Raw genomic sequence first — 13,978 nt, 5'->3', positions numbered from 1 at the left:
AAAATGCACCATTGAACAACAGTTCTTGTTTGAAGCACACATTATCCTCACTATCCTCATTCAGGCACCTTATGCAAAGACCCAACTTTCTGGAAAAGATTATAATGCTGGAAAAGTTGGAAAGAAAGAGAAGGAGAGGACAACCAACAGTCATGTGGATGGACTCAAAAGTGCCCATGGGTGTACCATTGGAAGACCTGAAGGACCAAGTAAGGGATAAATTGACATGGAGAAAATCTGTTCGATTACTAAGAGTCAGCAACAACTTGATGGCACATAGTCAGTCAGTCAGTCAATTGGAAGTTATCCTACTTCCCAAGAAAGGAACAAGGGAAGATCAAGGAAAAGAGAGTTTGAGTTAGAGCCGCATAATAGAATAAATTTGGCAATAATTCCCATAGTTATGATTATATTATTCCACTGTACTACACATTATTCTACAATGTACTGCCTTCACAATGTTCCTCTGCACATCTTTCTCATCCAGAGCATTCCACTGATGTAGACAGACATGAAAAGGGGACATACATACATACATACATACATACATACATACATACATACATATACACACACACACACACACACACACACACTGCTATATATATAGCAGTGCTATATATATACTGCTATACTGCTATATATATACACTGCTCAAAAAAATAAAGGGAACACTTAAACAACACAATGTAACTCCAAGTCAATGACACTTCTGTGAAATCAAACTGTCCACTTAGGTAGCAACACTGATTGACAATTTCACAAGCTGTTGTGCAAATGGAATAGACAAAAGGTGGAAAGCATAGGCAGGTAGCAAGACATCCCCAACAAAGGAGTGGTTCTGCAGGTGGTGACCACAGACCACTTCTCAGTTCCTATGCTTTCTGGCTGATGGTTTGGTCACTTTTGAATGCTGCCAGTGCTTTCACTCTAGTGGTATCATGAGACGGAGTGTACAACCCACACAACTGGCTCCGGTAGTGCAACTCATTCAGGATGGCACATCAATGAGAGCTGTGGCAAGAAGGTTTGCTGTGTGTGTCAGCATAGTGTCCAGAGCATGGAGGCACTACCAGGAGACAGGCCAGTACATCAGGAGACGTGGAGGAGGTCGTAGGAGGGAAACAACCCAGCACCAGGACCGCTACCTCCGCCTTTGTGCAAGGAGGGACAGGAGAAGCACTGCCAGAGCCCTGCAAAATGACTTCCAGCGGGCTGCAAATGTGCATGTGGCTGCTCAAACGGTCAGAAACAGACTCCATGAGGGTGGTATGAGGGCCTGACATCCACAGGTGGGGGTTGTGCTTACAGCTCAACACTGTGTAAGATGTTTGGCATTTGCCAGAGAAACACTAAGTTTGGCAATTTTGCCATTGGCTCCCTGTGCTCTTCACAGATGAAAGCAGGTTCACACTGAGCAGACGTGACAGGGTCTGGAGACACCATGGAGAACGTTCTGCTGCCTGCAACATCCTTCAGCATGACCAGTTTGGCAGTGGGTCAGTAATGGTGTGGGGTGGCATTTCTTTAGGGGGTCGCACAGCCCTTCATGTGCTCACCAGAGATAGCCTGACTGCCATTAGGTACCGAGATGAGATCCACAGACCCCTTGTGAGACCATATGCTGGTGTGGTTGGCCCTGGGTTCCTCCTAATGCACAACAATGCTAGACCTCATGTGGCTGGAGTGTGTCAGCAGTTCCTGAAAGACGAAGGTGCTATGGATTCTATGGACTGGCCCACCCGTTCCCCTGACCTGAATCCAATTGAGCACATCTGGGACATCAAGTCTCGTTCCATCCACCAACACCATGTTGCACCACAGACTGTCCAGGAGTTGGGGGATGCTTTAGTCCAGGTGTGGGAAGAGATCCCTCAGGAGACCATCTGCCACCTCATCAGGAGCATGCCCAGGCATTGTAGGGAGGTCATACAGGCACGTGGAGGCCCCACACACTACTGAGCCTCATTTTGACTTGTTTTAAGGACATTACATCAAAGTTGGATCAGCCTGTAGTGTTTTTTTCCACTTTGATTTTGAGTGTAACTCCAAATCCAGACCTCCATGGGTTGCTAAATTTGATTTCCATTGATAATTTTTGTGTGATTTTGTTTTCAGCACATTCAACTATGTAATGAACAAAGTATTTAATAAGAATATTTCATTCGTTCAGATCTAGGAGGTCTTATTTTTGTGTTCCCTTTATTTTTTTTGAGCAGTGTATATTGGTCACTGAGCAGATCCGATTGGAAGAGCCCAAGAAGACAAAGAGTTCAGAAGCATGGTCTTGTGCATTACAGCCTGCACAAAAGACCGTTTTTCCTAACTGGTTCCCTTTATATGTGTTAGGATGGAAATTTGGGGAGTTGTTATCTGGAGACAATTAACCTTAAAAAAAGATCTAAAATGTACAGTATTGGCTTTGGTAGGGTTTTCAGGAGGCAGAATCTAATGCAATTAATAGATATCAGAAATTGAAAAGTTAATGAACTATGTCCCTATGGAGATGCATGTAAACTCATATTCCTAATTCATAAAGTGCCATTATGCATCGTGTGGTTCATTTTGAACTGCTAATAACAGGTTGAAAGATAAATAATAAGATAATCTTAATGCTTCTGCTTGTCTACTTATTAGACTCAGGGCTGGGCTGGATAGGAAACAATTATAATTATTTACTATATTTATTATAATTACTATTTACCCTTCATTTTTAAGAATTTAACCAAAGAACACAACATATAATAAATCCTGTTAAGATATATGTAGTACATCTTTAACAATCAAAGTGTGTTGATTGCAGCTCAACTGCTGAAAATTAAAATAAGTGAAGAGAATAAAATTAAGGGAAATTTAACTTCTATCCATAACTTAGATTGAAAGACAGAATGAGTAGTGAGCATTCTATTTATTTTTAACTGGATTTTGGCAACCATGCTTGTTTTATATCTCATGTATGAAATTATCCACATATACTAAGCGCTTGTGGATATCAAATAATACATTCTACCTTGACAGCTTTGGCCTTCCTCTAAAGTTTGGATGGAAAAGGAATATGTCTCGCTTGTAACTATGGTGCAGGTTCCCTGAAAGCACAACAGCCTTTGCGTTTAGGACTTGAGTGTTTGGCCAAGTTTGGCTTTGGTGTGAATCTGAAGAAAAAGGTTCTGAGACTGTTGTGAAAGAACCCAATATGAATCAGCTTCAGAGGTGAAACTAGGTACAGATAACACTCAACTTACAACTGTTCATTTAGTGACTGTTCAAAGTTCAAATGGCAATGAAAAAAGTGACTTATGACCGTTTTTTTCACAGTTATGATCTTTGAAGCACCCCCCCCCATGATCATGTGATGAAAATTCACATAACAACCAGATTACTAAGCTATCAACTGCAGTGATTCACTTAAATTGTGGCAAGAAATGTCGTAAAATGGGGCAAAACTCAATAAGCGTCTCACTTAACAACAGAAATGTTGGGCTCAATTGTGGTCATAAGTGAAGGACTACTTGTATAGTTGCCCAAAGAGGCTATTGTTAACAAATGGATTTGGAAAGAAGAGATGTAGATGTAGGGTTATAAAGTAAGAGTTGTGAGAACTGGCTTTGTGCTGGAATTCAAAGCAATATAATTAAATGTAACCTACTTAGGATATAATCCTAAGGATATAATTGTCCTCACCTTATGTATGAAATGCAGCTGGATTTACGGCCAGTCACTGTCTCTGCTCAATTCACCTTACAGGTTGTTATTATGGAGAAAATTGGAGGAAGAAGTAATATTAGATATGTTTGCCTCCTTGAGTGGTTTATAAAAATAAGACGAGATTTAAAAATACCTAAAAGGAAATTCAAATCAAAATGATACCTTCCCTGAATTTTTAACCTTCCATTAATCCTGAGAGATTGTTTACCTCAGTGGTTCTCTAACATTGTATTTTAATTTCCACCAATCACTCAGTTAAGACACATTTGTCTGTGTGTATGAGAGAGAAAGAGAGATGGTGGCATTAATAGAGAAGTTGGCTCTCACTTTGCTTGTTGTTGTGGCACTCAGCCATTTTTCCATATTTGTCACCACCCTGGCCTACTCAGGTTGGCATGAAAAATGGCATTTAATAAGTTGCCAGAATCCTGCAAATTGTAATCTACACTTTGGGGAGAAAACCTGATTTATTCTTTTCCATGCAGTGCTCATTTTTCTGCTTCTGAGGAACTGGAGATCTAGCATCCCAAGGCTAGACATGTGGTATGCTTTTCCTGATAGAAGCGACAAACTTGTTGGATTTGTTTTTTGCTCATGTATCTGATGTTTGGGTGTGCTAATTGCTCACAAAGTCAGCACTACTTCAGCCATGGAATGGCTCAATTCTGCTTGCAACATCCAACTCCAGCTTTGATGCAAAATACAGCTGACTTCCTTATTTTCTTTCAGCAATACATACCAATAATAGAGTTAGAACTCTGCCAGTTTTAATCCTAGAAATGTAACGAATTGCTGGGCTGTTTCCATGTTAAGATCTGATAGCTCAACATAACACTGAGATTTATTAGTAGAATCGAGAGTCCATTGTGGTTTTTATCACATGAAAAAGAGGCATCCTCCTCCTCAAATAAAGCCTGCTTGGCTTGTCCTGTAGTAAGATAGCTTGTCATAGGGACAAGATGAAATAAATATTTGCTTGAGAAATGCATAGAAACTCTTGGTTACTCCACGCTTTTGTGAAGAGGCAATCGTACAATGACTTCAAAGAGCTGTTCCTTAGATAACATTTATCTACCTAAGAATCCGGGGCAGAACTACAGAAGATTTTTTAATAGATTAGTGACCTTTTCTTGATAGCCTCTCCCTCCCTCCCCTTTCTTGCTCATCTCTCAGCTTCCCTGTATCAACGCTCTGTGGCACAACAATAAATATTTGCAAGCCAGTATTGACTGTCAAGCACATTGTTTCATCCTTATTCAAAGCTGTTGGATAAATTGCCTGATGGTTCAGGTCCATATCTTCCTCAAATTAAGGGGTTTAGATCTTGCTAGGATCACAGAAAGGTAACAACTATTTGGAAGATATGATTTCAAGACACACTTGAAAATATTCAAACAAAGCATTGCTTTTTAAAAAAAATGTTCTTAAACATTCTCTTGAACAGGAACGCTTCCAAGTATTATATCTGGAAGAAAAATGATCCCAGCAACACATAAACTTCTACCCCTATTTTCCACACCATCACTACCAATTAATATTCCGAGGTCAGTACAGTATAGCATAGAGTTGCCATTAATAAAGAAAATATTTCAGCTTTAAAAAGACAAAACATTTTAGGTGATGTTTATTAGCCAATTATTTGAAGGTTAGAGGGGAATATTGGAATGAAGGTTTTATTCCTTTCCCCTTAAAAACGTACATTTATTATGAAGTCCACACTTTTACACATAAATGAAATCACTTCATATACAGTACCTGAATTCGTATTTGACTATTTCCCCTTTCTGATAAAGCTTACATTTGAGTCTGGACTGATAACAAGAGACTCTGAACTCTGCTGAAATGTACTTTGCTTCAGTCTTCTGTCTGACAGATTTATCATGATTTTATGGAGCTGATGTCAGTGAAGGTAAGATAGTACTAGCAATGCAGTTTTGATAATGTGCAAGAGAGTTGTAGCTAATGCCAGACATGCAATTGAATCACAAAGCCGCCAATCCATGTTTTATTGGGTTTTATTTGTTGCAATGCTGCTTGGATTCGTTGTTATTATTATTATTATTATTTAAAAAAAAATACCAATTGTGCATTTCCTTTCTATTGTGACATAAAAATAAGCAACCTAATGGTTGCCTGGAAAAGTTTATATGCTTAATGTTAGGCATTCAGAAACTTGTGGCAAGTATTGTGGGATTTTGTAACAGAATGGTAGATTTTTGTAAGTATGGCTTATAGAGATAAATTGCTTGCCAAGTTACTTTGTTATTGGAACAACCATGCATCCATTAAGGCATTTAAGCAAATGAACCAATGTATTTGTCATGTCCTTAATCGATTAAATAAAGTGGTAAGAGATTTATTTTTCAAAATGCACCCACTTAAAAATGACAATTTTAGGAAAGGCTGTTGAAGAAAACAAAGACACGTTTTTAGACATTCAGACTTGCAATCCAACTAAAAATAATGATCTTTAATGATAAGAATAAGTCAAAGTATGTATGATATGCACATAATAATAGGTTTGGGAATTACTTAAGTTATGTCTGATTTTTTTCTGTGAGAAGTAAAGTGGGGAAGATCCTTGACTGGGACTCCTGCCTAAGACAACATGGATTTAAGGCAACTGAAATTTACTTGGAATTAATGTTAACAAAATACAGCTGAGGGATGGGAGTTACGAAGGCATGGAGGTGGTTTTGAATGAATTCTTTAGTTGATTGGCCAGAGACCAGGTTTTTACACTACTGGTTGCTGTCTTTTACCTGATGTCAAACCGTCCCATTTGGCACATTATTATTACCTTTACTGTCAGAGTACAACATGTGTACAATGAGATTGGCTGAGCCTCCCTTTGTGCACCCCCCCAACACAACCCACACTGAGACAGAAGTCACTAACCCAGTCCCAATCTTACTGCAACATATGACCTTGTTGCACAACGCGCCGGCCCCACAAATCTGTCATACTATGTTGACATGAAGTTATTTTCTGTTCAGAAGTCTGACAGCCCACGAGTAGAAACTGTTCTTCAGCCTGTTGGTGTGGCTGGCTATGCTTCTATATCTTCTACCCGATGATAGGAGAATGAAGAAGGGTTGACCGGGATGTGAGTCATTCCTGAGAATTTTCCTCACTCTTCTAAGGCAGGGAGCCTCAATAAAAGAAACTCTATTTAGGATGACCAAGATGTAGCCCAGCAGAAGCAAAGCCAGTTCTGGGGTTTTCCTGCAAAACCCCACATAGGCAAAATCCCTTTTTTACTTCTAGCCACCCACAGTTCACAGTTCACCAATAGAGTTCAATTATTTTGTTTTGGGAAAAACTGCGCTGCTCAAACCTTCTTCATAATTTGTCCTTGAGGGATAATGTCTCGCTGGCAACAGAAGGCTCTTGTGTATTCCATAGCCTCTTTCCCCTTAAAAATTCACCCCCCTCCTCACATCACTGTTTTGCAAAATGCGAGTGAAAGCAACAGCATGGAGTCGAGCTAAGTTTGACACCCGATTCGGGGAATTTAGGCATAAGTTCTATCTCTGCAGTGGCCTCTCAAGGGTTTTTTTTTTGCTTCTGAAATATCTGGGAACAAAACCCAATCATTCCCTTTTAAATCCAGGTAGTCCTCAACTTGCAACAATTCATTTAGTGACCATCCGAAGTTACAATGGCACTGAAAACGGTGACCTATGACCATGTTTCACACTTACAACCATTCCATTGTCCCGTTGGTCACATGATCAAAATTCAGACGTTTGGTGACTGACCCGTATTTATGATGGCTGCAATGTCCTTGGCTCATGGTCCCCTTTTGCGACCGTCTGACAAGCCAAGTCAATGGGGAAGCCAGATTCACTTAACAACCAGGTGACTAATTTAACTGCAATGATTCACTTCACAACCGTGGCAAGAAAAATTATGAAATGGGGCAAAACTCACTTAACAAATGTCTCACTTAGCAACAGAAATTTTGGGCTCCATTGTGGTCATAAGTCGAGGACTACCTGGAAAAGGAATATCTATCCGTGGATATGTTTTTCCTTTTAGGTAATTTATAGCTGCAATCCCTTACAATTTTTGTTGTGCCAGTGCAGAACCACCAGAATTCTACTGCCAACATTGGTGCAGTGTGATTTTTTTGGGGTGGTGGTAGCATCTAGTTTTCAATTAATGTTTTAAAAGAAGTATGTTAAGTATAAAGTATGTTCTATGAGTCTGAATGCATGCATGCAGTCTCCCAGACAGGATAGCCTCCCCGCTCCCAAAGGTTTTGGCCCATCTTACTTTGGTGATATCATAGCTATACCTACGTGGTCCTTGAAGGTGAATGACACAAAAATAACAACAAATGGGTGATTCCAGCCCAAAAAGCATCATTTGTCCAACTTAGTGATAGATCTATCTCTATCTCTCTACCTCTACCTCTATCTCTCTATTTCTATCTCTCTATTTCTATTTCTATCTCTGTATCTTTATCTCTCTATCTCTCTACCTCTACCTCTCCATCTCTCTCTTTCTATTTCTATCTCTCTCTCTCTCTCTACCTCTACCTCTCTATTTCTATTTCTATCTCTCTCTCTCTCTCTCTCTCTATTTATCTCTCTCTCTCACCCCTTATCCCTATCCTATCCTATCTCTCTCCCTATCAGAATAGTCATTTACTTTAAGTCCTACAGAGAAAGTAGTTTTGGAATCTTGCTTAATGTAAAAGCTCACAGAGACTTCAAGTCACAAAGATTCAAAGGTCCATTTCACAACAAACCCTATGTCCTTGCAAGTAAATTTCCTAAAGTCTGTGACTCTTTGCCAAGTTTTAACATCTAGCCTCTGGTCAACAGAAGTACCCAAGATGTAACAGCAAACACATTGATGATGTCATTGAGACGAAGTGTTGATGCTTTACCCACTTGGCTAGCAAGGTCTTGCACATGACAAATTGAGTAATCACAAATCCATTGGAAGCACAAGAAGGGAACATGATTAGATTAAATAAATATTAGTTTTCCAAATGTCTACTTATTTTATGTCCCCCTTCCTTGTTTATTCTCTTTCCAGGACCCAATCAAGGGAACATGAAGGCAGGAAGCAAACATAAAACTATTCTTAATTTAGTCATGATAATGATATACATATAAAAACATATACATACTCACCTTCAATGGTAAGCAATGCTACACAGATTTCAGAAACAGAAGCAAAAAATAATAAGAACAAGAATTTAAAGGTTTGCAATAAAAAATTAAAAAGGAAGCATAGCAAAAAATAGAGAACATCAACAGTACTTCTTGTAACTTTCTACACTTGCAAATCATGCTTGTTTTCTTTATGTCAATAAATAATAACAGTTTTAGTATTGCAATGATAACAATCTTGCTCGTCTTTTTGCTCTGTATTGTTTTAATGTCAGACATTTAAATCATGTTGGTCCTCCCTTTTAAAAATCCCCTTTACCGCTGGTATCAAATCTTTCTCAATAGGAGCTCCACTGACTACGGAGCTAATATTTCTATAAGTTGTGGGTTTGTGTAGGTAAACGTATGTCCCATTTTGTGGTTCAATTAAGAGAATAGCATATGAAAAGTCTTCCTCTGGCTCAGAGCCAGAAAAAGTGTGTTTCCCAGTATCTTTGGAAGGGAAAGATTCATGTTTGAAACTCTCTGGGCAGTCAGTGTGATGTACTGTAGTGGTTAAGGAACTGAACTAGAATCAGACTAGAACTAGACTCTAGTTCAGCTTCACATGAGCTATAGAAGCCCATACAGGACTCTAGTCCAAGCTTCCTTATAATATAAGGTGGTGTAAAGGGATGTAGGTCCTAAACATAAGATGGAATATAAATGTTAGGGCACTGAAAGTCCTGAAAAGAGGTGCTCTATAAAGCACGCTAGCATGATCAAAGCAGCCCTCTTCACACCATTAAAGCAGCTAGGTCTGTTAGAATTGCTGGGGTGGCTGCACAACACTTCCTGTACAGTCTTTGGAGCAATTATGAGAGCTTTCAAAACAATTCAGCTACTTTGAGAGATCTGTTTGCTCACACAAATAGGCTTTGCAAACCATCTGCTTTTGAATCACACACAGATACACAGACACAGACACACACATAAACACACACACAGGAATCAAAAGTCAGCACCCTTCCTTGACAATAGATTATATAAATTACTAATGGCAAATTGGTTGCCATTTTCCTGTAAATAGTTCCTTATTTGTTGAGACTCATGACCTTTAGACATTCCGAAGGACAGTAACATTTTCGCTGGAAAAAAAAATCATATTGTGATTGGCCTATAGCAGTGGTAGGGAAACTTGGCTCTTCTATCACTTATGGACTTCAACTCCCAGAATTCCTGAGTGAGCCATAAAAAAAAAGCCATAAAATCTCTGGCCTACTGGTTTTTCAGTTGTGGTGGAAATCAATTTTTGACTTGAATGGGATTGTTTAATATACAAATGTAGGACATATTCTTTATATATATATTTATATGTCCTACATTTGTATATTAAATAGTCCCATTCAAGTCAAAAATTGATTTCCACCACAACTGAAAAACCAGTAGGCCAGGGATGGGGAGCCTTGTATGGCTCACTCAGGTATTCTGGGAGTTGAAGTCCATAAGTGATAGAAGAGCCAAGTTTCCCTACCCCTGGTCTATGGAGCCTGACTTTTGGCACATTCTGTACACACACACACACACACACACACACACACACACACACACACGTTTTGAATATCAACTCCAGCCAGTATAGTCCAGACTGCCCATAACAAGGAATTGTAATCTAAAACATAGTTACTAGGTGAGCCAGTTTGGTCTGGTGGTTAAGGCACCATGTTAGAAACCAGGAGAATGTGAGTCCTACTCTTTATTTAGGCATGAAAAACCAGCTGAGTGACTTTGAACGGTGTCTCTGTCTTTCTCAGCCCACAATGTCATGTTTGGGCAAGCCAGTTGGTCAATTCCTGCCACAGCCAAATGGAACAACACTTGGTTGATAAAAATAAAATAAATTCTGCACTTGAGGGAAAATGCTAACTTGTGCACTTACACAAAAATGCTAAGAAGAAAGAAAAGAAAAATTTGGTGCAGCAACTAATATGCTGGAAGGGGAGATTACCTGTTGAGTATAAAAACAATTCCGGTGTTACTCAAGCAAGAAAGAAAATTTTGTTGTACTGTGGAAATTTTACCAATGCTTCCCATCAGATGCACAACACAATTTCTATTATGTCAGTGCTCTGCACAGAAGCCGGATCTGTGCAATTTCCCCCGATTGAGGTAAATATGGAATTTTTGGGTTTTTTGAAATGTCTGTGTTTGCATGTTGTAATAACATTGCACAACAGTGTTTCAGACATAGAAACCAGGTCCTGCTCGTCCACCAAACAGGCATTTTGTGACTTCTTTTTCTCATCAAGGTAAATAGTTTTCAACGGATGTGTTTGGGTTGTCACTATCCATCAGGCCATTTTCAGAAACTTCTCAGTTCTTGCGAGGACCTCTTAGAAATACATTTCTGAAGTTCCTTTGACGTTTGTTGTAACAACATTTCAAAACTGTTGGTTCAAGGAAATGCTGGTTAAGCTTCCTTAAGCTGGACTACCCTTCCATCAAGGTCTGACTGGTATTGAGTGACACCTAGAAAGCCAAAGGTTTCATCCTGATCCTTCAATACAAATTGCAGGCCTTTTTGTTAGGGTTTTTGACAAAGATTCTTTCATGTATTCAGCGTCTGGAGCTTTGGCTGAAAAGCAGAAAGAAGGATGAGCAGTTGTGAGTCTTCCTTTTCTCTTCAGGTGACTATCTCAAATTGAGATTTTGGATTAACAGTAGTTAGTTTTAATTTAGGCTTAAATTGAGTGGCACGTTGTTACAGTAATATTTATCAAATATTTGTTACATTTAGTAAGGTAAATTCCACAATAATTGATTACCTGTCCGAGCAGCAGGCAGAGAGGTGGTGGTGGTGGGGAAGGCATGTATCCAAACGTGTTGTGCAGGATGCGGGAAAGCTGAGGTTGGTGGTGCAGAGCGGCCGGCCATGGGAGGCTCATTTTCACGCAGCAGCACTAGCAGCAGATGGAAGAAGAGACATGGGGGAAAGCAGGTGATCCTAACATGATGAGTGGGCCATGGGAAAGCTGAGGAAATACAAAGATGAGCCTCCTGTAGCCACCCACCCTGTCCATCCCACAGTCTCTCAGCTTGCTTGCTCTGTTGCATCTACGAGCAAACATAAGAAGTGGGCCGGCGGCCATGCGGGATCCTGCTGGATGGGCTTGTTAGACCCACCACTGTGAGGCAAGGCAGGTGTTGGGGTGTGGATGTCCTGGCTGTGGGCCTTGAGGTAAGCCAGGATGGGATGTGTGGGGCAGCTCCAGCTCCCCCACCTCACGGTGCCAACACTAGCATGTCGCAAGGCCTCCTACCCCATTGCGGCCATGAGCAAGAAAGAAGATGTGGGCCTCCCGAACATGGGGAAAAAAAGAAATCCCCAAATATAATCCCATGTGTTTATTTTGAAGCCCCAAAATATATAAGACCTCGTCCTATTTTTGGGGAAACATGATAGATCTCTGAAATCCATTGGGACTATTTTGTATTGGGTGAAAACTAGTGATCCATCAAGATTTCAAGGATTGAGTGCTTTGGAATGCTGCAGGGGAAGGAAGGGTAAATTTGTACCATACATATTATCTGTAGTTTAATTAAGGTATGCCAATCACTTGTTGCCAAGCAAAGGTTGTACTGGGCTTTAGTGTGATCCAAAGCTCAGAGGAAGATTGACAACTTATCCTGCCTGAGGGAAAGCAGATTATCTATTCACATGTCAAAGAAATATTTGTTGAATAAATGGGAAAGCTTACAATTACACAAAGTTCTATAAATGGACCCTGGTCAAAACAAATGCTTCAGTTTAGATTATGGTAACATTACCTTACCTTCATTGCTTTAAATCAGTAGGACTTTAAAGTGTTTAGCATTCGTTGAAATAGGTCCGCCTGCATCTTGAGATCAATGGCTTTCTTTTAGTAAGTCCCATTAGATTCTGTAGAACTTAATAGAGAACGTTGTTTCAGATTGCAACCTCGGTTTTCCAAGAAGTTCCACCAAACTCTTCTTTTCTCTATTAAACTGGGGATTCTGAAACTTTGCGATACTGCAAGCATCAAAAATGAACTGAACTTCTGTGATCCACCCACGAGTAAAACAAATGCTTTCATTGTGGTTAGGGTCTTGCAAAGAATAAACATATCAGAATAAACATAACAGAGGAAAAGACAAAGCTTCTCCTCTGGAAATATTGAATTACTAACAAGGGCATTCAAAACCTTTGCTAGACCAATACTTAAATACAGCTCATCTGCCTGGAATCCGCACTGTATATCAGACATTAATACAATTGTCCGAGTCCAGAAGTATTTCACGAGAAGAGTATTACACTCTGCTCGCAACAGAATACCCTATATCATCAGGCTCGAGATTTTGGGTTTGGACAATCTTGAACTATGCTGCCTACGGTTGGACTTAAGTGTAGTACACAAAATTATCTGCTACAATGTCCTACCAGTCAATGATTACTTCAGCTTCAACCGCAACAATACAAGAGCATACAACAGATACAAACTCAATGTTAATCGCTCCAAACTTGATTGCAGAAAGTACGACTTCAGCGACAGAGTAGTCAATGCCTGGAATCCACTACCTGACTCTGTTGTTACATTCTCAAACCCCCACTTCTTCAACCTCAAACTATCCACTACTGACCTCACCCCATTCCTAAGAGGTCTGTAAGAGGCATGCATAAGTGCACCATCGTGCCTACCATCCCTGTCTTATTGTCCCCATTTATTTATTTATTTATTTTGATTTGTCAATTGCTTACAAGGTAATAGGTATAAGTATATACATAGTTATGAATACATGAAATGGGTACATATAAGAAAAATAAAAGAAACAATAGGACAGGGATGGTAGGCACGTTAGTGCGTTTATGCACGCCCCCTACAGACATTTTAGGAAAGGGGTGAGGTCAATAGTAAGGTTAAAGTTTTTTGGGAAACTCTGGGGAAGAAACCACAGAGCCAGGTAGAGTATTCCAGACATTGACCACTCTGTTGCTGAAGTTGTATTTCCTGCAATCAAGTTTGGTGCAGCTAACCTTGAGTTTGTATCTATTGTGTGCTCTTGTGTTGTTATGGTTGAAGCTGAAGTATTCATTGACAGGTAAGTCATTGCAATGTATGATTTTATATACCATACTTAGATCAGATCGA

Source organism: Pseudonaja textilis, chromosome 3, assembly GCF_049901715.1.
Source record: "Pseudonaja textilis isolate UNSWEBS1 chromosome 3, rPseTex1.2, whole genome shotgun sequence".
NCBI lineage: Eukaryota > Metazoa > Chordata > Lepidosauria > Squamata > Elapidae > Pseudonaja > Pseudonaja textilis.
Note: the sequence above shows the minus strand (reverse complement) of the source record.